Below are 24,508 nucleotides of genomic sequence, written 5' to 3' on the forward strand. Positions count from 1 at the left end.
TGGGGGATTTAAACATTGGTAAGTATAAGGGTCAGTTCACACAGAGTTTTTTTACATGTTTTTTGACACGGAAACCGCGTCGGAAAACGCAACAAAAAACAGCCGAAAATGCCTCACATTGATTTCAATGGGAGGCGGAGGCGGTTTTTTCCAGGAGCGTAAAAACCGTCTCGAGGGAAAAAGAAGCGACATGCCCTATCTCCGGGCATTTACGTCTCTGACCTCCCATTGACATCAATGGGAGGCAGAGAAAGCGTGTGCTGTCACGGCTTTGCCATGTGCCTGAGGTTTTTCTGGATTAACAGATGTTGGATTAGAAGAATTTCTTTGTATATAGATAATATGGAGGCCGCGTTTGAAGGGTGAGCATTCAGTATATTCTTATCTTGCAAGAAATATAAGAAGCAAAATGAAAGATTCTGACTTAGATTCCAGCAAAACTGTGATTTATAGAATTTATATTCTGCAATGTGGAATATTGCAAAATCTTTAACAGACTGGTAGATCTGTGCACCATGGCTAAATGTAGAGTCCAAACCACCTAGCCATCTAATCTAATGGGATTAAGCAGCATTGGCAGAAATAAAAGGCTTGCTTTAAAAATGCATTAGCGGGCTCCTGTCTGCTTGCGTGTTCATCCATAATTGACAAGTACATATCTCCCAAGAAGATATTCATTTTTGAAACAGTGAACACATTCAGCATAGTGTTTTAAAACCCCCAAAAATAAAATTCACAATGAATGTTTTATCACCAGCGCTAAAACGCAGAGGGATGCTCTTCCACCAGCAGACGAGAGGCATCCCAGGGATCATTTTAATCTGTTGCGTAACCAAGAAATATAAAGCTGGGTAATGCCAATCCACAAGACAGGCTCGCAATATAATCTCCCTCTGTGTAATGAAGCCTATTTCCCGCGTCAAGTAAGAAATGGTATAAAAAGAGCTTAGATGAATCTCAATACTTTGCATGGCTGAGATTTTGTACGTGTGAATAAAAAAAAACCGTATAATTAAGAAAAAATAATAATTAAAAATATCTGTATTGCGATAGTTCAATTAATAGAATAGAGTAATATTTTCTGACGATCGGATCAACTAATAAAGGTAACATTTGTTTTAAGCACAATCTTATTTTATAAAAGACCGATTTACATTTTCTTAAGAGCACGCTCAATGAATTCTGATCATATTTCGCCATCTAGAGGACAAATTAGAAATGACAATTTCTAGGTGGTTGTTCATTCTTATATAAATAAAGCTTAAAGAGAACCATTCACTAGGTTTGGAGCCACTAAACCACCAGTATACCGTTATGCAGCTGGGGTTAGCGTTCTAAGCATGCCAACGTAAAAACATCAATAGTCAGTAAAAGATCTTAAGAGTTAGCGAGATGAGCCAAGGAGACGAGTACAGCGGCATCAGGTAAATGCAGTGGCGTAACTACCGCTCTAGCAGCCGTAGCTGCCGCTACGGGGCACGCGGCAGAAGGGAGCCCTTGCCGCCCGCAGACACGCCCCCCCCCCCATGCCCGGTGGCAACGGCAGCAGTCGTTATGGCTGCTACAGCGGTAGCAGCGCCACTACGGGGCCCGCGCCGCCAGTCCCCTAACATTTAGGGGCCCGGCAGCACGGGCCACCTCAAGCCTAGTGGCGTCACTAGCACCGGAGGGGGCCCCGGTACTAGCGACAGCCATATTCACTTGTATCTGCGTCCTCTGGACGTAGATACAAATGAATATTTTAGGCTGCAGCCTATAAGGCGCTGCCCAGGCCGGAAAGATGACGCACTGCATCACACTGGTCTGCGCATTTGTCCTGACTGGAGCATGTGAAGCGCTCCATCCGTCACGGAAACGGGGCAAGGTAAGTACAATATATATATATTTTTGGGGGGCTGTGTGGCACTATATACAAGGGGGAAAGCTGGGTGGCACTATATACGAGGGAGCAGGTTGACACTATATACAAGCGGGGAGCAGGTTGGCACTATATACAAGGGGGGAGCAGGGTGCCACTATATACAAGGGGGAGCAGGGTGCCACTATATACAAGGGGGAGCAGGGTGGCACTATATACAAGAGGGGTGCAGGGTGGCACTATATACAAGGGGGAGCAGGGTGGCACTATATACAAGGAAGGGGAGTAGGGTGGGACTATATACAAGAGGCTGTGTGTCACTACTAAGGCACTACGGGGCTGTGTGGCACTACTAGGGGGGTCTGTATGGCACTATTTACAAGGGGGAGGGTTGTGATACTATCTACAGGGGTCTGTGTGTGTCACTATCTACAGGGGCTGTGTGGCACTATCTACTAAGGGGGACTGTGTGGCACTATATACAGGAGGAGCTGTATGGTGCTATGTACAGGGGGCTTTATGGTGCTATCTACAGGGGGCTGTATGACACTATCTACAAGGGGGAGATGGGGTGCAATTTATAGTGGTCTGTGTGTGGCACTATCTACAGTGGTCTGTGTGTGTGGCACTATCTACAAGGGAGGGGGGCTGTGTGGCACTATATACAAGGGGAGGGCTGTGTGGCACTATATACTAGGGGGGCTGTGTGGCACTATAAAGAAGGGGGCTGTGTGGCACTATACAGGGGGGCCTGTGTGGCACTATACACAAGAGGGAGCTGTGTGGCACTATATACAAGGGGATGTTTGGCACTACTAAGGGGGGGCTGTATGGCACTACTAGAGGGGGCTGTGTGGCACTATCTACTAGCTGGTCTGTATGGCACTACTTACAAGGGGGTGTGTGTGGCGCTATCTACAGGGGCTGTGTGGCACTACCTACTAAGGGTGCTGTGTGGCACTATATACAGGAGGAGCTGTATGGTGATATGTACAGAGGGGCTTTATGGCGCTATCTACAGGGGGCTGTATGGCACTATCTACAAGGGTAGGTGGAGGGCGCTAGCTACAAGTGGGGTGTGACATTGTCTACAGGGGGGCTGTATGGCACAATCTACATTGGGCACTATCTATAAGGGGGACTGCGAGTGGTACCTAGTGGGGGGGCCAGTCAAAAGTTTGCCTTGGGGCCCAGTATTTCCTAGCTACACCCCTAGATACATACTCTGTGAACTGTTCTCGGCTTCATGTGCGCAACCATGTACCTGATGCCGACGGACTCATCGCCCGGATTTATCTTGCTAAATCTTTCACTAATGGCCGGTATTTAAGTGGCCATTTTTGGAACGCTAAAGCCCAGCTGCATAACAGTATGCTAGTGCTTTAGTGGCTCCAAACTTAGTGACAATGGGTTGTCCAGGGTTTTTTTTTTTAGGCTAGCCCTCTTAGAAAATGACTTTGCAATAAATTAAATGCCCCCTGATGTGAGTGCGGCTGCAGGTAAACATTGCAGTGACGCTCCGTTCTGTGCATTGGCCCCCTGATTTCTCACTCTCTGTACGGGACACCAGCACACTGCACAGCCATGTCACAAAATGAAAAAATGGACTGCCTTCAGATGTATTCAATGTTTATTTCAATGAATGAACACTCTGACATCGCAACAAAAGAGAAAAAGAGCCCTTTGAAATCCATCCTGAATACCAGATAATAGTATGTCAAGACCAATATAGTTCAAATGACAGCCTTCAAGAAGCAGTAGTGGCCGATTGTCCTCTTCCAGCTGCCGATGACCAAGGACCACCACACCCTGGGAGAACATAACTAGAATTTTTGGTATTACGTAAGCGCCCAGATCGCTTGACAACAGCCGTATAGCAAGCACCAAACCACACTGCGCAAGGCACCAACTAGGACCAAACCAATATAACATTCTGAAAAAAAAAGGTATCAAATCTAAATTTGATTTGATCACAGCCAAAAGTTCTCCCAGCCGCCCCACATGAATGACTAAAATAGGGGCCCCCGGCTTACTTAAACCACAGCGGATAAAACCTTCAACCAACGCAGTCCTGGACACCACTCGAAAAAGCATCCGCTTCTTGGAAATGAAGGGAGCGACCACCTAGTCTGATTGCAGCCCTATGTTCAGCCCAATATAGATTACTATGACTAATCACCCACACCGCTTGGCGGACACCATGCCCAGACCAGGTCAAAGGGAACACCGATACTTGAGTCATAAGAAGCAGCTCGCATCGAGAGTTTATTTGCAACTTAAATGGGGAACAATTCCAAAAGAGTTAGGTTGTGCCACCAAACCTTAGCACCCCAGTCAGCAGGCCAACTACCGGCACTCCAGCAGGTGACGAAGAGTGCTCAAAAACCAAAACGTATTATCAATACGTGCATTATGAATAAGGGTTTGAGGAGTAAGGCTATCCATATGACCTGACCATTAACAAGTGTTCCCATTATAAGTTGACAAAAAGGATTGCCAAACCTTCAAATCAGCCTTAATAGGGCCGGTAATGCAAATCCAATGATGGGTTTGGGAAATCTCGACCATTGCCAAGGAAAACCGCCTATGATAAACACAGCCCAAAGTCATCACACAGAAGGCAAAAAACAATAACCCATGCAAGGACTAAACCTGCCTGTCACCTTACGAGACCCAAAAAAGTCATACTTAGGAGAACTGCAAAGCTGTCAGTTTTGGGATTAAGAATATAAACCAATCTGAGCTGTTCCTGCGTCTATCTTTAAGGGATATTCCGTCTCTGACTTGCTGGTTTTAAGTTTCTATAAGCTGAAATGATGAGCTGTGAAATGTATTTATAGGTACTCCCATCATTGTCAGTGATTCTACATAAATAACGTACTGTACCAACCTCATACATAGTCATCAAGCACATTATATAGCACTTCACTTTACATTAGGGCTGTGAATGGGGGTAGCTGTGATTAATTACATGGCAAACCGAGTGAGTGTTTTATCAAAATACGTCCAAAGTCATTTCTAAATATATCTTTATAGCGAGCAAACCTCAATTTTTTCTTTTTTTTGTCTTTTAAATACAGAGCTCTAAATTCCTTGTACTCTTCTCCCAGAGATCACACCCAGCCTATTATATTTGACAGATTCTCACTCCTCTTTCACAATTTTCCCGCCTTTTAGTCAGACGTCTGTCTCTCTTCCCCCTCCTATGCTTAAGACGCTACACTTCCGACCCTGTCCTCTGGGGTCCTGTCTCTTTCTCCGGCACTGTCCCTGCGTCTCAAGGGTTTCAGTCTACAAGGGATCGTTTTCAAATCACGGTTTCCTGAAACTCAAGGGTTCAGCCTTTCACAATTGCGCAGTGTTCTCGCCTTAGCACTGACCCCTGAGACTCTCACATCTACTCTCCGGATCCCCACCCCCACAGCGGCAGCCTCAAGTCGATCCCTGCCTTATCACAGGACAAGCCCGGTTTTATTGGTGACCAGGTTCCCCCCGCTACTGCACAGACCACAGCAGTCATGTCTAGCACCTCACTCGGTTTTCCGGCTCTCCTGTTAGAGGTGCCAAATCTCTTAGTCATACTTCGGGCTCCGCTCTACCCCCATTGTGTGTTGGTGCAGCGCATCAACGTCACCATGCTCTTTTTTCTCCCAACAACAGGATCTTCCTGGGCAAGGCCGGTCCCTCAAATCTCCCCCTGTTACTGTCCCCTAGAAGCCTCTAATTCCTCCAACAGTACATCAGATTGAGGCCAAAAAAGGGTCCTTTTGGCTTCCGTCTTGCCGGTATATGTCAGTATGCTGCAATTTTTTTTTAATGAAATAGCGTAGTAGACTATATATGTTTTTTTTTAACAAGGGAGCCTATGGGTGATGGATGCCACTGTTTAGAGAATAGATGGATGAGAGAGAAAGAACTGGTCAGGGCAGGACTTCTGTACTCTTTCCAATTGTCACTCCTGCCTCATCGTCGACATCTCTTTCCCCTTGATGGTTTTTGTAATGACAGCGCACACAGGGTATGACCAGTCTTTGTAGACAATGTACCCTACTTAGTTAAAATAAGGTTAGTACAAAACAGATCAACAAACCTCTTGCCCAGTCTGCTGGAAGTAGACAGAAACCATTTTAAATAAGTATGAGGATAAATGGATTCCTTTGTTCACCGCCCTTTAAATTAGACCTTTCTTGTATTTGTAACCTCAAAAGACATTAAAAGTGCTGGTAACTCGGAGACCAGTTTACTTGGAGTCATGCAAAACTAGATTATCTGTCAAATGTGATTTATACTCCTCTCGTTTTGGGGGAATGTCTTTCATATTTATGAACTGAGACTTTCAGAGCGGCCCGAAAGTAGCAGAGTACAGTGTAAAAATGACTGTATCGCTTAACTGTTGACATGGGGCATTTCTTCTATTCACAATCTCATCATCTGCGGCTTCAGCTGCATCAAGACTGTGTTTGCATGCACCATTTTTGCTACACTTTTTTTATGTTTTTTTTTTTCAATACAAGTGGTTGATTACAGGGTGTCCTGTCTTTAATTCAGTGCCACTACAGGGGAAATTAAGCATTACAAAAATCAATGGGCATCCAATCTCCACTCTAGAGACAGCACTCCTATAACTGGTATAACTGGTATTGAGCTGCAATACTTGACCCTGTTCATGTATAGAATCTGGTTTTCAGAGCCTCGCAGGTAGCAATTGCCCACCTGTGTGCATTATGGTAAAAATTTAGGAAAAACTAAGCAAATACTTAATATTACAGGATGTACCATTTTTACCATAACCTTAAACTTCCTGAATCTTTCCGTCTAGAAGCGTTTAGAAATGGTGAGGATGCACTTTATAGTTACAACTTCGAAAAGATGAGATACTACATGGTTTCAAAACTACAAGAGGAGTTTGATTATCCCCTAGGATGTTCTACCAATACCCACAATAAAGACATGCCTGGTCCCAGGGCCGGCATCAGCATGGCTCCTCCAGGAGTGGAAGCCCCGGCCAGAGTGTTGCCGACGGGATCCCGCTTCTAGAGGGAACCTCTGTCTAGGAGGTGGCGTAACTACCCCTGTAGCAGCCTTAGCGGCTGCTACGGGGCCTGCAGCATAAGGGGGCCCATGCCGCCCCCATGGGCCCCCTCATACCCAGTGGCCCCACTAGCATTCGCCACATTCAATAGTTCATAGGACGCAGATACTATTGAACACTATGGCATATAGCAGTGATGACTGCACATATATAGGCAGTGATGCCAGTAGGAGAGAAGGAGTCCCAGGCTCTGGTATTGCCCCTGACATCACTATCCATATATGGACAGTGATGTCAGGGGCTTCCGCAGAGCCTGAGCAGAGCCTTTGCTAGCACTCTGCCCAGGACTTCAGCTCTGCATCGGACATCACTATCCATATATGGAAAGTCATGTCAGGAGCAGAGTAGGAGTCCCAGGCAGAGTGCTGGTAGCGCTCTGCTTGGGACTATGGCTCTGGGGTTGCCCCTGACATCACTGTCCATATATAAATAGTGACATCAGGGGCTCCACCTAAAGCGGAATCCCCAGCCAGAGCATCGGCAATTCTCTGGTTGGGGATTCCACTCCTAGAGGGAGCCCCAAAGGCGCTGCCTACAGGGAGGGGGTCTGTGTGGCACTACCAGGGAGGGGGCTGTCTGGCACTAACAGGGAAGGGGGCTGTGTGGCACTACTTGGGAGGGGGGCTGTGTGGCACAACCTTGGAGGGGGTGCTCTGTGGCACTACCTGAGAGGGGGGCTGTGTGGCACTACATGGGAGGGGGCTGTGTGGCACAACCTACAGTGAACACTATATTTATGGGGAAACAAACTGGGGGCCTAACTTCTTTATGGGGCATAATCAAGGCCTAACTACTATATGGGGCACAGAGTGATGTTTTCTGTGATTTTACTGCCGCCGTGAGTTAGCCCGCAAAGGGGCCCACTAAGTCTGTGTCGCCCAAGGGCCCAGGATCCCTCAGGAGGGATCGGACCCAACAGCACTAAATTCTATAGAGTTTACTATGATTTCCAGAAAGGAACTTCAGGCGTGACTTCATTTTTTATAAACTTTTATTGTCTGAATATTTGAAAAAAAATGCCCACGTACAATTAAAGGGAAACGAGAACAAGACATAGGGGTAATAACATATGAACAATGGGAATTTATTCTCTCATCAGTGCCTCAACTTTCCACCAGTGAAGCCCATAGTCTTTCACAGCTATATTTGATGAATAGGGATACAGAAGACCATTCTGTCCATAAAATAGGAGTCCGATATGATACTAACTGTCCTCGGTGTGGAGTTGCACCAGCTGATCTTCTTCACATGTTTTGGACAAGTGTATCGCTGGGTCCATTCTTGATTGACATCCTTTCACATATCCACACGGTACTCTGGGTCCGCATTCCTCCTTCCCTTTGGTCTCTGTCCTTGTATGTGTTGCTGACATCGTACGGCAGGGGTGTTGCTAGGGTCTTAAGAGATCAGGGGCACAAGTGCCGAGACATATATTTACCACCCCCCACCAAAAAATAAATACATTTTTACATAAATATCGGAGATAGCATATCTATAAGACTAAGGCTCCTATAGCTACATCGCTGGAGAGAATTGGATGCATTGTCTCAGCAGACAGTATCACACATGATAGGCTTAGATACATGACCCGAGCAGACAGTATCATACATGATAGGCTTAGATACATGGCTTCAGCAGACAGTATCACACATTATAGATTTAGGGCTCATTCAGACGAGTGTGATACTCGTCCGTGTGTTGTGCATTAAAACAATGGGGCTATTCACACATGCGTGAGTTTTCATTCAGCGAGTCTCCGTTGCGTGAAACTCACTGCATGTCCTATATTGGTGCATTTCATGCACCTAGCTGCCCATTGAAGTCAATAGGTGCGTGAAAACCACGGACAGCACACGGACGACATCTGTGTGCTGTCCATGTTTCACTTATCAATTACACTGAAAAAAAAAACAGTGCTTGCGAGTGCGTGAAAAACATGTCACACGTGAAGCACACTGTCACGCTCGAGTGAATGTAGCCTTAGATACAGGGCCCCAGCAGTAAGTATCCTTGTACTAACCCTCAGGGGCAAATTTGGCATTTCTGGGGTCCCAAGCAAATTTATGTCTTGGGGCTCTAATCAAAAACACCTGTAAAGAGTTCCCCACAAAATGCCCCCTGTATACAGTGTCACAAACTCCCTGTATATAGTGTCACAACCCCCCTGTATGGTTACACACACAGTCCCCCTGCCATACATCCCCCTTGTAGACAGTGCCATGCAGTCCCCTGTAGGTAGTCCCACATACCCACCTTGTCTCAGCAGACAGTATCATACATGATAGGCTTAGATACATGGCCCCAGCACAGTATCACGCATGATAGGCTTAGATACATGGCCCAGCAGACAGCATCACACATGATACTTAGATACAGGGCCCCAGCAGTAAGTATCCTTGTACTAACATATTTTTACCCCCCCAAAAAATGTGTGTGCGTGTATGTATGTGCGTGTTATATATATATATATATATATATATATATATATATATATATATGTATATATATATATATATATTAGACAGCATATATATAGCCCTAGGACCCTATAGCTGCAGATAGGATTAGATACAGGGGCTCAGCAGACAATATCACACATGATAGGCTTCTTAGATATAGGGCCCAGCTCGCTGACATTGCGGCTCCAGGAAAAGTAAATAATAATTGTTTTGCTTTTTTTATATGCTACAATTTTTTGGGGTGTGTTTGTGTCTTTTTACAAGTTTGGTTGATGGACTACGTCGGAGTCGAGGACTACTTCGATTACGGCTTTTTTTGTGGTTTTTTTTTCATTTCAATCAAATATTTTTTCTATGGCCTTGTATTTTTTTAAACTTTAATTACTACCACCTTAGTAATGGCCGCTGGCTTGACAGCGTCCATAACTAAGGCAGGGCTTAGTGTTAGCCAGTGCAGAGGCTAACACTAAAGCCCATTATTAGCCTGGTACCCACCGCCACCAGGGGTACCAGGAAGAGCTGGGTACGATCCAGTACCCGACCCTCTGTATTGAAGGTCGGGTACTGGGGCAGCCACAGGCTGGTATTATTAGGCAGGGAAAGGCCAAAAACAGTGGCCCTTCCCACTCTGGTAATACTAGCCTGCTGCTGCTATGTTGTATCTGGCTAGTTATGAAAAATGGGGGGGGGACGCACAATGTTTATTCCATTTTTTTTTTTAAATGACAGGGCCCCCCCATTTTTCATAACCAGCCAGATAGAACATAGCAGCAGCCTAGCATTACCAGGGAGGGAAGGGCCACTGTTTTTGGCCTTTTCCAGCCTAATAATACCAGCCTGTGGCTGCCCCGGTGGCCGGTCATCAATACAGATGGTTGGGTACTGGATTGTACCCAGCTCTTCCCTGTACCCCTGGTGGCTGTGGGTACCAGGTTAATAATGGGTGTTAGTGTTAGCCTCTGCACAGGCTAACACTAAGCCCCGCCTTAGTAATGGATATTGTCAATCAGCCAGTAGCCATTACTAAGGCGGTAGTAATGAAGTTTAAAAGAAAATACAAAGACATAGAAAAAATATATTTTATTGAATTGAAAAACCCAACACAATCCTCATTAACCATTTTATTGAAAATAAAAAAAGCCGTCATCGAAGTAGACCTCGAATCCGACGTAGTCCAACGACCAAACCTGTAAAAAAACAAAAAAACATTAGTAACACATGTGGTAGGCTTAGATACATGGCCCATGTGTGATACTGTCTGTTGTACCCTGTATCTAAGCCTACCACATGTTAGTCTTAGATGCAGGGCACCAGCAGATAGTAATCTTACATCCAGTATAAGATTACTGTCTGCCGGGGACCTGCAGCGGTCACACGGGATGAAACATTATCCCAGGAGGGATAGGTTCAGCAGCTTGATAGCACCAGCACCTCTCCCGCTCACATCCCGGCATTGCCTGCAGACACTCTCCCCCACCCCTCCCTCATGTCCCGACTGGTATATCTGGGAGTCAGACAGCAGTTCTTAGCTGCTGCACCGCCACCCTTAGAAATGCTGTATCCTGTCACCAGAAGCTCATCTCGCCCCATGCCAGGTGCGGCCCTGGGCTCATAGACTTTCTATTGAGTCCATACACCTCGGCTTTCCAAGAAAAAACAGAAACCAAGCGGCTCAGTGCTTACTAAACACTTCTGCTGCTTCATTTAAGCGATCGGCGGGGGTCTCAATGCTCAGACCCCCACTGATCAAAACTTCTGACATGTCACTATGACATGTCAGAAGTTTTCTGAAAGTTTAGTTACACTTTAATGTACACAAGATCATCCATTTTATATATATATATATACAGTGAAGGAAATAAGTATTTGATCCCTTGCTGATTTTGTAAGTTTGCCCACTGTCAAAGACATGAACAGTCTAGAATTTTTAGGCTAGGTTAATTTTACCAGTGAGAGATAGATTATATATATAAAAAAAAAAAAAAAGAAAATCACATAGTCAAAATTATATATATTTTTTTGCATTGTGCACAGAGAAATAAGTATTTGATCCCTTTGGCAAACAAGACTTAATACTTGGTGGCAAAACCCTTGTTGGCAAGCACAGCAGTCAGACTTTTTTGTAGTTGATGATGAGGTTTGCACACATGTTGGATGGAATTTTGGCCCACTCCTCTTTGCAGATCATCTGTAAATCATTAAGATTTCGAGGCTGTCGCTTGGCAACTCGGATCTTCAGCTCCCTCCATAAGTTTTCGATGGGATTAAGGTCTGGAGACTGGCTAGGCCACTACATGACCTTAATGTGCTTCTTTTTGAGCCACTCCTTTGTTGCCTTGGCTGTATGTTTCGGGTTATTGTCGTGCTGGAAGTCCCAGCCACGAGCCATTTTTAATGTCCTGGTGGAGGGAAGGAGGTTGTCACTCAGGATTTGACGGTACATGGCTCCATCCATTCTCCCATTGATGCGGTGAAGTAGTCCTGTGCCCTTAGCAGAGAAACACCCCCAAAACATAATGTTTCCACCTCCATGCTTGACAGTGGGGACGGTGTTCTTTGGGTCATAGGCAGCATTTCTCTTCCTCCAAACACGGCGAGTTGAGTTAATGCCAAAGAGCTCAATTTTAGTCTCATCTGACCACAGCACCTTCTCCCAATCACTCTCAGAATCATCCAGATGTTAATTTGCAAACTTCAGACGGGCCTGTACATGTGCCTTCTTGAGCAGGGGGACCTTGCGGGCACTGCAGGATTTTAATCCATTACGGCGTAATGTGTTACCAATGGTTTTCTTGGTGACTGTGGTCCCAGCTGCCTTGAGATCATTAACAAGTTCCCCCCGTGTAGTTTTCGGCTGAGCTCTCACCTTCCTCAGGATCAAGGATACCCCACGAGGTGAGATTTTGCATGGAGCCCCAGATCGATGTTGATTGACAGTCATTTTGTATGTCTTCCATTTTCTTACTATTGCACCAACAGTTGTCTCCTTCTAACCCAGCGTCTTACTTATGGTTTTGTGGCCCATTCCAGCCTTGTGCAGGTCTATGATCTTGTCCCTGACATCCTTAGAAAGCTCTTTGGTCTTGCCCATGTTGTAGAGGTTAGAGTCAGACTGATTAATTGAGTCTGTGGACAGGAGTCTTTTATACAGGTGACCATGTAAGACAGCTGTCTTTAATGCAGGCACCAAGTTGATTTGGAGCGTGTAACTGGTCTGGAGGAGGCTGAACTCTTAATGGTTGGTAGGGGATCAAATACTTATTTCTCTGTGCACAATGCAAATAAATATATATAATTTTGACTATGTGATTTTCTGTTTTTTTTTAAATATAATCTATCTCTCACTGGTATAATTAACCTAGCCTAAAAATTCTAGACTGTTCATGACTTTGACAGTGGGCAAACTTACAAAATCAGCAAGGGATCAAATACTTATTTCCTTCACTGTATATATATATATATATATATATATATATATATGTATATATATATATATATATATATATATATATATATATATATATATATATATATATATATAATGTTGTACTGCTGAGTCTTTAGCATAATGGACCAGACTGGGGAAAAGGGTTATTTTTCTATTTTGTGTTCTTCTTTTTATTATGTTATTGTATTGTGTATTTTCTGGGGAAAATTTACTTTTTATTTTATTTTATCCTGGACAAACCTTTAGGTTTGTTCCCTGTAGAGGTTGTGTTAACTTATTTTCACTTAGAAAGTCGTCAGACCTTTAAACAAGGGGCACTTCATTTTTTGACTATATATTAAGTATTTGTTCAATAAGTCACTACTGCCAAGTCCTATGAGGCAAGATACGGGGACATCGTTTATAAAGAAGCTGCAATAGATTCGGCAAATTACCAACCAGTCAGTCTAAACTCAAAGCATGCCCTAAAGCTTGATTCTTCCCTAGAGTGATAAGGGATCTGACTTGGTGCAGGGTAGGGGGTCTTTACTTCTAAAATACAGAACTGTGGACATTTTTAGAAAATAGCTAAGGAGAATTGTCATTCAGGAGACTAAGGAAGTGACAACACTATGAGTTTCAAGGGCCGTCATCATGAGCGGACCTATAGGGGGTGTAGGGGTAGCAGTTGCACCTGGGCCCTTGTGTCTGAGGGGGCTCAAAGGTTCCCCTGCCACATAAGAAGACAACAGTATAATGAATGGCACATGCAAATTTTGCCTTGGGGCCCAGCAGCTTCAAGTTAAACCTCTTGACTGAAAGCTTATCTCCATTATTTTGGCTTGTTTAATTGTCTCTGAGGTTGGGGGCCAAGGTTCGTTAAAAGGGTTCATTTGAATAGGCTAAACTGCAATACCAGACACAGTCCATAGACAAAGGTGGCGCTATATCTGATAAAAAAATGTATTTTTCAGTGATTTTTTGTTTCAAGACAAGAGAAATTCTGAGTATATCAGACAGTTCAATCATGGAGACCATACAATGCGTGACTCCTTAGATAAGACAGATATATCAAACTGTTGCACATTACTTATTTTTACTAAACAACCGCTGCCACATTGAATGAATGTAATATAAGAACCAGCTGCACATCTATTCCACCCGCTGCATGCGTCTTATGAAATGCTCACATCAACCTGCATGAAAACCAGACGACTTCTTCACAATCATTCTCAGTCACTTTAATCAATTACACCTGTTTATCGTGCAGAGATGTAACAGTAACCACATGCCCCAACCAAACAGCCAATCTAATACTATAGAAGGAACGGGAAAATGCAGGTAAACAATGTAACAAACAATAAAAAACGATGAATAAATATACAAAGCCGTAACATAAAAACCACCGGCCTAATATTGTGTAGTCTCCCTTGTGCCGACAAAACAGCTCTGGCCCATTGAGGCATGGACTCCACAAGATCTTTGGAGGGGTCGTGTGGTATCTGGGACCAAGACAGCAGCAGATCCTTTATGTCCTGTAAATTGTGAGGTGCGGTCTCCATGGATCAGAATTGTTTTTCCAGCACAACCCACAGATAATCGATCAGATTTAGATCTGGGGAATTAGGAGGCCAAGTCAACACCTGAAAATGTTCCTCAAGCCATTTCTGAACAATTTTTGCAGTGTCGCAGGGGCATTATCCTGAAGAAAGAGACCACAGTCATTACGGAATACCGTTACCATGAAGGGGTGTACTTGGTCTGCAGCAATGTTTAGGTAGGTGGTACGTGTCAAATTAATTTCCACATGAGTGACGAAACACAAGGTTTCCCTGCAGAACATTGTCCAGAGGATGACACTACCTCTGCCAGCTTGTCTTCTTCCCATAGTGCATCCTGGTGCCATCTCTTCTCCACGTAAGCGGCGCACCCGCCTGTCCACATAATGTAAAAAAAAACTCATTCTTTAGACCCGGCCACCTTCTTCCATTGCTCCATGGTCCAGTTCGGATGCTCACGTGTTTATTGTAGGTTCTTTCGGTGTTGGATAGGGTTCAGCATGGGCTCTCTCACGGTCAATGGCGGATCATCATAGGGTGTTTTGGGTGGCCGCCCGGGGCCCGAGGCTCCCGGGGGGCCCATAGCCGCACAAAGTACAATGTTATTTTCGTCACGTTATTGCCGCGATTTGGCCATATACAATGACGAAACGTCATTGTATATGTCCTGCAAAAGGACCTTTAGACATAAGGTCACATGACCTCATCTCTGAAGTTCTTACTACTATTTAGAGACCTGCTGGTCACATGACGGCAGCTCCATGAGCAGCAGCAAGACTCCACAGAGAAGACTGAGGTGAGCTGCTATGTAAGTATAAGGGGATGGATTTGTTTAAGGGGTCTGTATTTAGGGGGTCTGGTGTGGGGACTGTATTTAGGGGTCTGGTTTTGGGACTGTATTTAAGGGGTCTGGTTTGGGGACTGTATTTAGGGGGTCTGGTCTGTATTTAGGAAGTTTGGTGTCTGTATTAGTTTAAGGGGTCTGGGGTCTGTATTTAGGGCATCTGAGTTCTGTATCAGTTTAAGGGGTTTAGGGTCTGAATATTTAGGGGTCTGTGTTAGTTTAAGGGGTCTGTATTTAGGGGGTCTGTATTATTTTGACGTCTGGGGTCTGTATTAGTTTACGGGGTCCATTTAGGAGGCCTGTTCTATGGTCTGTATTCGTTTAGGGGTCTTTATTTAGGGGTTTGTATTTAGGGGTCTGGTCTGGGGTTTGTATTAGATTAGGGGGTCTGGTCTGGGGGTCTGTATTACTTAAGGGAGTCAGGTCTGGTGCCATTATTAGTATAGGGGGTCAGGTCTGGGGTCTTTATTTAGCAGGTCTGTATTAGTTTGAGGTCTGGGTTCTGTATTTAAGGGGTCTGTATTTACGGGTCTGGGGTCTGTATTAGTTTATGGGGTCTGTATTTAGGGGGCCTGGTCTAGGGTCTGTATTAGTTTTGGGGTCTGTATTAGTTTAGGGGGTCTGGTCTGGGGTCTGTATTAAGGTAGTCAGGTTTGGGGTCATTATTAGTGTAGAGGGTCAGATCTGGGGTCTGTATTTAGGGGTCCTGTATGAGGTCTGTATTTATTTAGTGTACTTGTTCTGGGGTCTGTATTTGATTAGGGGCGTCTGGTCCGGGGACTGCAATAGTTTAGAAGGTCTGGGTCTGTATGTATTCTATGATCTAGTCTGGGGTCCAAATTTATTAGTCTGAGTAAAAGGGGTTGTCCGGGCACATCGATAGGTCATCCGTATAAAAAACGGTCTGTGCCCGGACAACCCCTTTAATGTATGGTTCTGTGCCTTGGTGTCTAAATTTTGTTGTTTCTATAGAGGCTGGAAATGACTGCAGAAGTGATGGGCAAAGATGTCTCATCAGGAGAAGTCGCCATAACGGTCTGCGTCAGATGGAGAAAAAAATAAGACGACTCCCATCAGAGAAGACATCACCTGTGAGTCACTGGATCTATAGGGGATCTGTCCCCTCTCCTGACATGTCTGTTTTAGCAAATCCTTGTATTCTACATATCTTTGTGTACCCAGGATTAATAGACAAATGCGTGTTACCGTTCCCATTGTCAAGAGGAAGTGTGATACTGTCAGCGACGGTTGGAGACTGTCAGTATGTAGGGACACAGCCCTTTGACAAGGGGAATCGTAACACCCATTTGTCAATGCTCGCGCAAAAAGGTAGTGGTCACTATAGGCACAGCAGAGCGGCGGGGAAGGGGGGCCCAAGTTTGAGGAACAGCCCAGGGCCTATGGTCTACTTAATCCGCCACTGCTCACGGTCTGTGGCTACATAGCAAGCTGCAATGCCCTGTGTGTTCTGACACCTTTCTATCATGGCCAACAGTAAAATTTCAGTGATTTGTGCTACAGTAGCTCTTCTGTGTGATCGGACCAGATGGACTAGCCTTCCTCTTCCCACACGCATCAATGAGCCTTGGATTACCCCTCCCTCATGTTTCACATTGAACCTCTATTTGATCACATTGGCTGCATTGTATAAACAGAAGTTAAACACAAGCTCACAAGGAAAAGTTTTACATTTATTAAGATATTTAAAAAAACTTATTTATAGATAGACACAGATATAGCAAAGCGTAAATTGTAATTTAAAGGGGTAGTCCTATATTAAGTATTTATGGCATATCCACTGGATATGCCATTATAACCCGCCGGATTAGTGTGGGTCCCTGCTCAGGGACTATCATCTATCGGGAGAATGGGGATCTAGGGACATGTCCACTCGTCCATTAAACTGTGTGGAGACTGTAACGGCTGTGAATCTGGCATTTATGATGTCGCCTCTGAATATGCCATAAATGCTTAGGATGGGAATACCCCTTTAACGCTGTGTTTGCATAGCATACGACACATTTAGTTCTGCTACATTCTAAATATATTTAACTTACAACGCAAATCCTGGGGCTGGTTATAGAGAATAGGAAGAATGTATTCAATGCCCTAAGCTATAATTTGATCCTGTCTTGACTTAGATTACAGTGTATTTCAACTCTTATGTAATTATAAAACAGCTTTACTTAAAAAAATTGGGTAAATCCTGCTGACTTCTGTAAATGCTGTGTCACAGCATCAAAATCCAAACAACCTTGATTACAGTGGCCTCGTGATGACAATGATACGATTAAAAGGCTGTTGCAGCTGTATAGTTTGGTGGCCATCCAATATTTATGGTCTCATAGGAGCCTAAGATCCTGTTGTCAAGTCATGTTATGATCTATTAATAACTTCATGGCAGGTTAACAGGACATACTAGGAGTTGTAGTTACATCTGCTGTAAAGACCCTTGCTGTAAAGGATCGCAATACAACACAATGTTAAAGGGAAACTAAACTTTTAAAAAACTTTTGACATGTCATAGTGACATGTCAGAAGTTTTTTTTAGGTGGAGGTCTGAGCACTGAGACCACCACCAATTGCTAAAACTAAGCAGCAGAAGCATTCGGGTGAGCGCTGTGCCGCTTTGTTTCTGATTGGCTTTCCTCAGGAAGCGAGCAGTGTACGGCTTAATAGAAAGTCTATGAGCCCATACAACGCTTCGAGAAAAGCCGATCAGAAACTAAACGGTACAGCGCTCACCTGAGCGCTTCAGCCACTTTGTTTTAGCGATTTGTGAGGGTCTCAGTGCTCGTACTCCCACCAATCATAACTTCTGACGTCACTATGGCATGTCAAAAGTTTTTAAAAGTTTTGTTACCCTTTAAGTCTATGGCATTCATTTATAATAAGTGCCGCCTTGTCACCATGGACATTTGTGTACAAAATATAAAGGTAAAAACCTTTGTCATATACTTACCTTCCTGCGCACACCACGTAAATGAACAGGCCAAGAGACTGGTCCTTGTGTCTTTAGCCCGTTATTCATGTGCTGTGTTTGATGGCACTGCGTGGGCCTGCACGCAATTCGATCAACAGGATCGGGCTGTCACACAAACAGCCTGATCCTGTACTGTGACAGGGAACTGAAATAATCAGTTCCTCATCATAAAAAAACCTGAACGCAGCGCTCATATAGAACGATATGTTCCTAAATGCAGAAGCTTCTGTATTCGAGCGGTTCCTAGGGAACCCCGTGACATCAGCAAAGGGGGCATGAAGGTTTTCAGAGAAGAAGGGAGAAGATGTCTGTACAGATTACTGATAACAGTGATCTAATGGACTGTTATCATTATATCACTGTTATCAGTGAACTATATATGGGGACAGCAGGGAAAACATAGATAATGTGCCCCACTAAAAAAAAATTATAATAAAATCTTTTTTTGCTGATCGTTGCCCTGTTTACACAGGGCAATTATTGGAAACAAACTCGTTTGCCTGATAATTCGATGTTGTAAAAGGGCCTTAAGAAACTAAATAAATACATTTTCACCTCAGAATGCAGCATTCCAAAAGGTGACATTTTGTTCTGGTCATAAAGGCCTAAAAAGGGTTAATGGTAAGACTGGCCCACCAAAGTAGCAACAGATCCTACACAATAATGGACCCCTAATACAATAAGGTGAAGGAGACTACAATCCCTTTTGGAGCCAATCACTTACAACTAGGGGCCATTTCTTATAAGTTGATTTACAAATAACCTATTACACCTTAATGATATGACCTGTTGGTGCATGGATAAAAACAAAGATTATGATTAAATTAAAAGAAAACATGCAAATGTTCTGTATAGATGAAGGTTGGACCATCAGAATACTTTTTTTTGGATTGTCCAAGTGATTCCACTCTGATGCTACTTCCCTAAATAATTATTCTACATTTCCATGCTGCCGCTCCACACCGGTCCCTATTCCTTTCTGTTGGAAACCAGTGCTATATGTGTTGTAGAGATCTGACTGGTGTGTATTGTAATGCAAAACGTTTATTGTCCCTATTGGAATTGTGTTTAGACTATGATTAGACTTTAAATAGGAATATTTAGGTCAAAGGTAATGTTGAAATAGCTTCACTGGTTATGGATGGGGCAGATGACAATGTCACATGGCTAAAAATAGCGATTATCAACTTGCAGTCATATATAATAGATGAGAGAAAAGAAGTATGATAGATAGATAGATAGATAGATAGATAGATAGATAGATAGATAGATAGATAGATAGATAGATAGATAGATAGATAGATAGATAGATAGATAGATAGATAGATAGATAGATAGATAGATACAGGGCCTGCATCATTACCCGGCAAACCCGGGCAAGTGTCGGGGCTCACTACCCTTCGAGGGGCCCACTCGGCTGCGGTATGGACAGTGATGTCAGGAGCAGAGCTGGAGTCCCAGGCAGAGCGCTAATAGCCCAGGACTTTGGCTCTGGGATTGCCCCTGACATCACTATCCATATATTGACAGTGTTGTCAGCGGCTTCCCCAGAGCCGGAGTACCGGAGCAGAGCCTTTACTAGCGCTCTGCCCGGGACGCCGACACTGGGGTTGCCCTTGACATCGCTGTGCATATATGGACAGTGATGCCAGGAGGAGAGAAGGAGTCCCAGGCAGAGCCCTTGAAGCGGCTCTGCCCGGGATTCCATCTCTGGGGAAGGCCTTGACATCACTGTCCATATATGGACAAACAGAGAGGTGGAAAATGTTGAGGAACTGATACACATGGCCCTCAGTTATTAAAACTGTCTAAGAGAAAAACTGGCCTTGTTGGCCATAGTAACCAATCACAGTGGAGGTTTAATTTTGTCAGAGCAGTTTAAGAAATGCAAGCTGAATTCTGATTGGTTGCATTGGGCAACAAGGCCAATTATACTCTTATACAGTTTTGATTTCTTTTTTAAAAAAGGCCTATGTTGTATTAGAAAGTGTCATCATTTTTTATTATTCATTGAATTAACTTTATTTATATAAAAGCGGGAAAACCTCTGTATTCTGTGTGTGATGTACCATATTTTAGATACATTTATTGAGCAATTCACGTCAAAATATCACACATTATAGGAGTTCTTATAGTAAGTATTTACACATACTGCAGAGGTTCATAGGAGCCATGAGTTTAGGATTCTCGGAGATTAAAAAAAAAAAAAATATGTGATATAATAAGTTAATAACTCATAGTATATTAAATGGATCAAATGTTTGTTATGGAAACCTGCGTCTGTTCTAACAGATAGTGTCAGATTTGCCCAAAGCAACCAATCAGATTCCAGTTTTTATTTTTGCTTAGAAGGTTGGAAATTAAAGCAGTGATCTGATTGGCTGCCGGGTTAATCAAATTTTTATACATGCGATGTTCTACAGTATATCCATCAACATGTTCTCTAATTTCTGTATTGTGGAATTTTCAGCTATTGTTATGTCACGTCTCCACTAGCTTATGCTCATTGTACCCATGTGTCTCTGTCACTCTGAATAGAGTTTGCAAAAGCAATAATTGTATTGGCAGGTGTCTGCAAGCGCCATAAAGATATTGGAAGACTTTTAAGATTTGTCTTGAATATTTTCGATGATCTCCCCATGGAACATGTGGAAATAGCTCTAAGGAAGATCAAAAGGAAAGAGAGATATTCCAACCAAATCATCCTTCACAAGCACAACATCAAGGTATTGAAGAAGAAGGTGATGGACGTCCTTGGAAATGTGGCAGCTGAGGAACCAGGGTTGGAGGCGTTTTTGGAATCATTCATGATCTTGCAACCAGAATCAGCTCAGGGTAATGGAAGAAAATACATTGACTCCATCTGACATCTCTATCTAACGTTTCCATCTCATGATTTCCATCTGATATCCACAAAGGTTCCGTCAATGCAGCTTCTACAGATGTTATGTCCACGTACTGTAGGTATGTCAGCCGTAGTATAATGTCGCTTACTATCCACATCAGAGAGTGGTTCAAAGCCAATAACTTGGATAATAGAGAAACATTATTGGCCTGACCACTTCTCATGGAGCATGCGGAAATAGCTGTGAGAAAGATCAAACAGAAGGAGAGATTATACAACAAAACCATCCTTCACAAGCAGAACTTTAAGGTATTAAAGAAAAAGGTGATGGACGTCCTTGGAAACATGGCAGCTGAGGAACCAGGGTTGGAGGCTTTTTTTGGAATCATTTATTATCCTGCAACCAGAATCAGCTCAGGGTAATGTAAGAAAATACATTGACTTAATTTGACATCTACATCTAACGTCTTCATCTCAAGTTTTCCACCTGAAATCCACAAAAGTTCAATCAACCCAGCTTCTTCAGATGTTCTGACCACGTACTGTAAGTAAGAAAGGACCTGTATGCCAGCCGTAGTATAATGTCACTTATATTACAATAAAACCATCCTTCACAAGCAGAACAACAGTGCATTGAAGGAGAAGATGTCCACTCCTTGAAAATCTGGCAGCTGAGGAGTAGGGTTGGAGGCTTTTTTGGAATCATTCATGATCGTGAAACCAGAATCAGCTCAGGGTAATGGAAGAAAATACATTGACTCCATTTGACATCTCTATCTAATTTCTTCTCACGTTTTCCATCTGATAGCCACAGTTTTTATCAAAAACAGCTTCTTCAGATGTTTTGTCCATGTACTGTTAGTAAGAAGTGACCTGTATGTCAGCCGTAGTATAAGGTCACATACTATCCACATCATAGGCTTGTTCAAAGCCAATAATGTGGATAATAGATAAACATCATGCTGACCACTCCTCATGGAGTGTGGAAAGAGTTTTGAGGAAGATCAATCAGAAGGAAAGATATTTAAACCAATCAATTAAATAAATCAACTTTCACAAGCAGAACACCAGCGCATTGAAGGAGAAGACGTCCACTCCTTGAATATGTGGCAGCTGAGGAACAGGGTTGGAGGCTTTTTTGGAACCATTCATGATCCAGCAATAAGAATCAGCTCAGGGTAATAGAAGAAAATACATTGACAACATCTGACATCTACATCTAATGTTTTCATCACACATCCACATAAGTGAGAAATGACCTGTATGTCAGCCATAGTATAATTACAGTTACCATCTAAATAAGAGACTTTCTCAAGTTAACATCCAAAACCATACAGAAACATCCTCGAGCTGACGACTCATCAATTGAGTTGTTAGATTTCCATTTTTCAAGTTATTTTTCAAAGTTTATCTGATCTAAATTAAATTCTAAAAGTTTCATATGATTTTAACCTTTGTATTGTTTTTTGTTTATTGTAACAGTATATATTATCCCTGTAATGATTACAGGGTTACAAGACCTTTCCATAATTCCCTTGGCATCTGGGATTTGTCTTAATCTGGTAGATACAGATTTTTTTCTTCTATAATTTATCTCTAAAGGTCCATTCACACCGGGTGGGTGGATGGATGGATGGATAGATAGATAGATAGATAGATAGATAGATAGATAGATAGATAGATAGATAGATAGATAGATAGATAGATAGATAGATAGATAGATAGATAGATAGATAGATAGATAATAAGATAGATAGGGGTATGAGCAGCGTAAGGGCCCACCTTGTAGAGATCGCCTTGTCGTGGCAGATGGGCTCACACAATTTGATCAAAATGTGCGCTAAGAGCCTCACTATTGTAAGTAGATTCAGCAGCAATGCATATTTATTTATTTATTTATAGTGTTTAGGTGGCATTGGTGTTCGCAGAGTGCTGTCACCATTTTTGGATATTAGATAGACAGATATACAGATGTAGCCATCCTTATCTTATCTTATCTTTTACCGCCATAAATACACAGGGGCAAGATCCTTTATCTTAACTTTTCAATGGCTTTTGTTGTGTGATATCAGCAAGTTATCAGTCAAGATAAAGATAGCTACATCCGTAGATAGATAGATAGATAGATAGATAGATAGATAGATAGATAGATAGATAGATAGATAGATAGATAGATAGATAGATAGATAGATAGATAGATAGATAGATAGATAGATAGATAGGGGATAGATAGATAGATAGATAGATAGATAGATAGATAGATAGATAGATAGATAGATAGATAGATAGATAGATAGATAGATAGATAGATAGATAGATAGGGGATAGATAGATAGATAGATAGATAGATAGATAGATAGATAGATAGATAGATAGATAGATAGATAGATAGATAGATAGATAGATAGATAGATAGATAGATAGATAGTGGCTGTGGCCTGTCAGGAGACTTGTCTATTTTATTGTGTTTATTCCTGTTCCACTTTTATAAGCCAATACTCCTTTAAGCAAAAATATATTTTTCAGGATAACATCCCCTACAAATAAAATAAAAAGAAAACCTCAACCTATTTTTAAGCACACCGCAATTAATTCAGCACGCAATAATTAAATGAATGCCCGCTTTGTAATGTAAATCAGAGAGCCGTCTAGACAAAGTGATCCTTACCCAAATTTCTACATGCCTTCCATTGTATGCCATACGCTTGCCGCAAAACACAATGTGCCAAAAATGAGTCTACAGAACTTATTTGACCTTCCAAAATGCTACAACGTTATACAAAAGCATCACAGTGTAAAACAACTCTCTATGTCTCCTCTCCCCCTTTCTCTGCCCGACTAATGGTTGGCACGGGTCCTGGAAAATTATCGCATTGCCTTATCATCTCCTATTCACCTATTTTAGTTTCTAACAGGTCCGGTAAAGCTGTTTACATGATACATCCAATAAACACAGCAAAGAGAAGAACAAATCCTGTCGTATTGTTACAATTTTGGATACGAAGTCGGAAAGGCTATTAAGACTAATTCATCCTTGAGATCAAAGCCCACACACAGGCAGCTCTGCGGCCTCCAGCTATTTTCCTTTTACTCCGCTTCTTGACAGCGGTCCTTCATATCTACAGCTCTGTTCTCTTTTGAAAATATTGCTTCTTATTGCCTTCTTATTAAAAGAAATGGAATTGCTATCTATTACAACCCGGGAAACATCAGAGCTTGTGACTGTGTGCGATTGACGTGGGTACCTGCGAAGGATGCTCTTTTATTAGAGAGTAGCTCAGCCGCCTCCGTCTATTTTATAAAGTCTATAAAAATAATGTTTTTCATATATGTATTGACGGGATCACATTTGTTTGCTTATTTAGAGGAAAAAATATTTATTCCCACCACCAACATCTTCTCTGTCTACATCAGGACCACCCAAAGAGCAACATTCAAAGT

The sequence above is a fragment of the Rhinoderma darwinii genome, chromosome 6, assembly GCF_050947455.1.
Source record: "Rhinoderma darwinii isolate aRhiDar2 chromosome 6, aRhiDar2.hap1, whole genome shotgun sequence".
Lineage (NCBI taxonomy): Eukaryota > Metazoa > Chordata > Amphibia > Anura > Rhinodermatidae > Rhinoderma > Rhinoderma darwinii.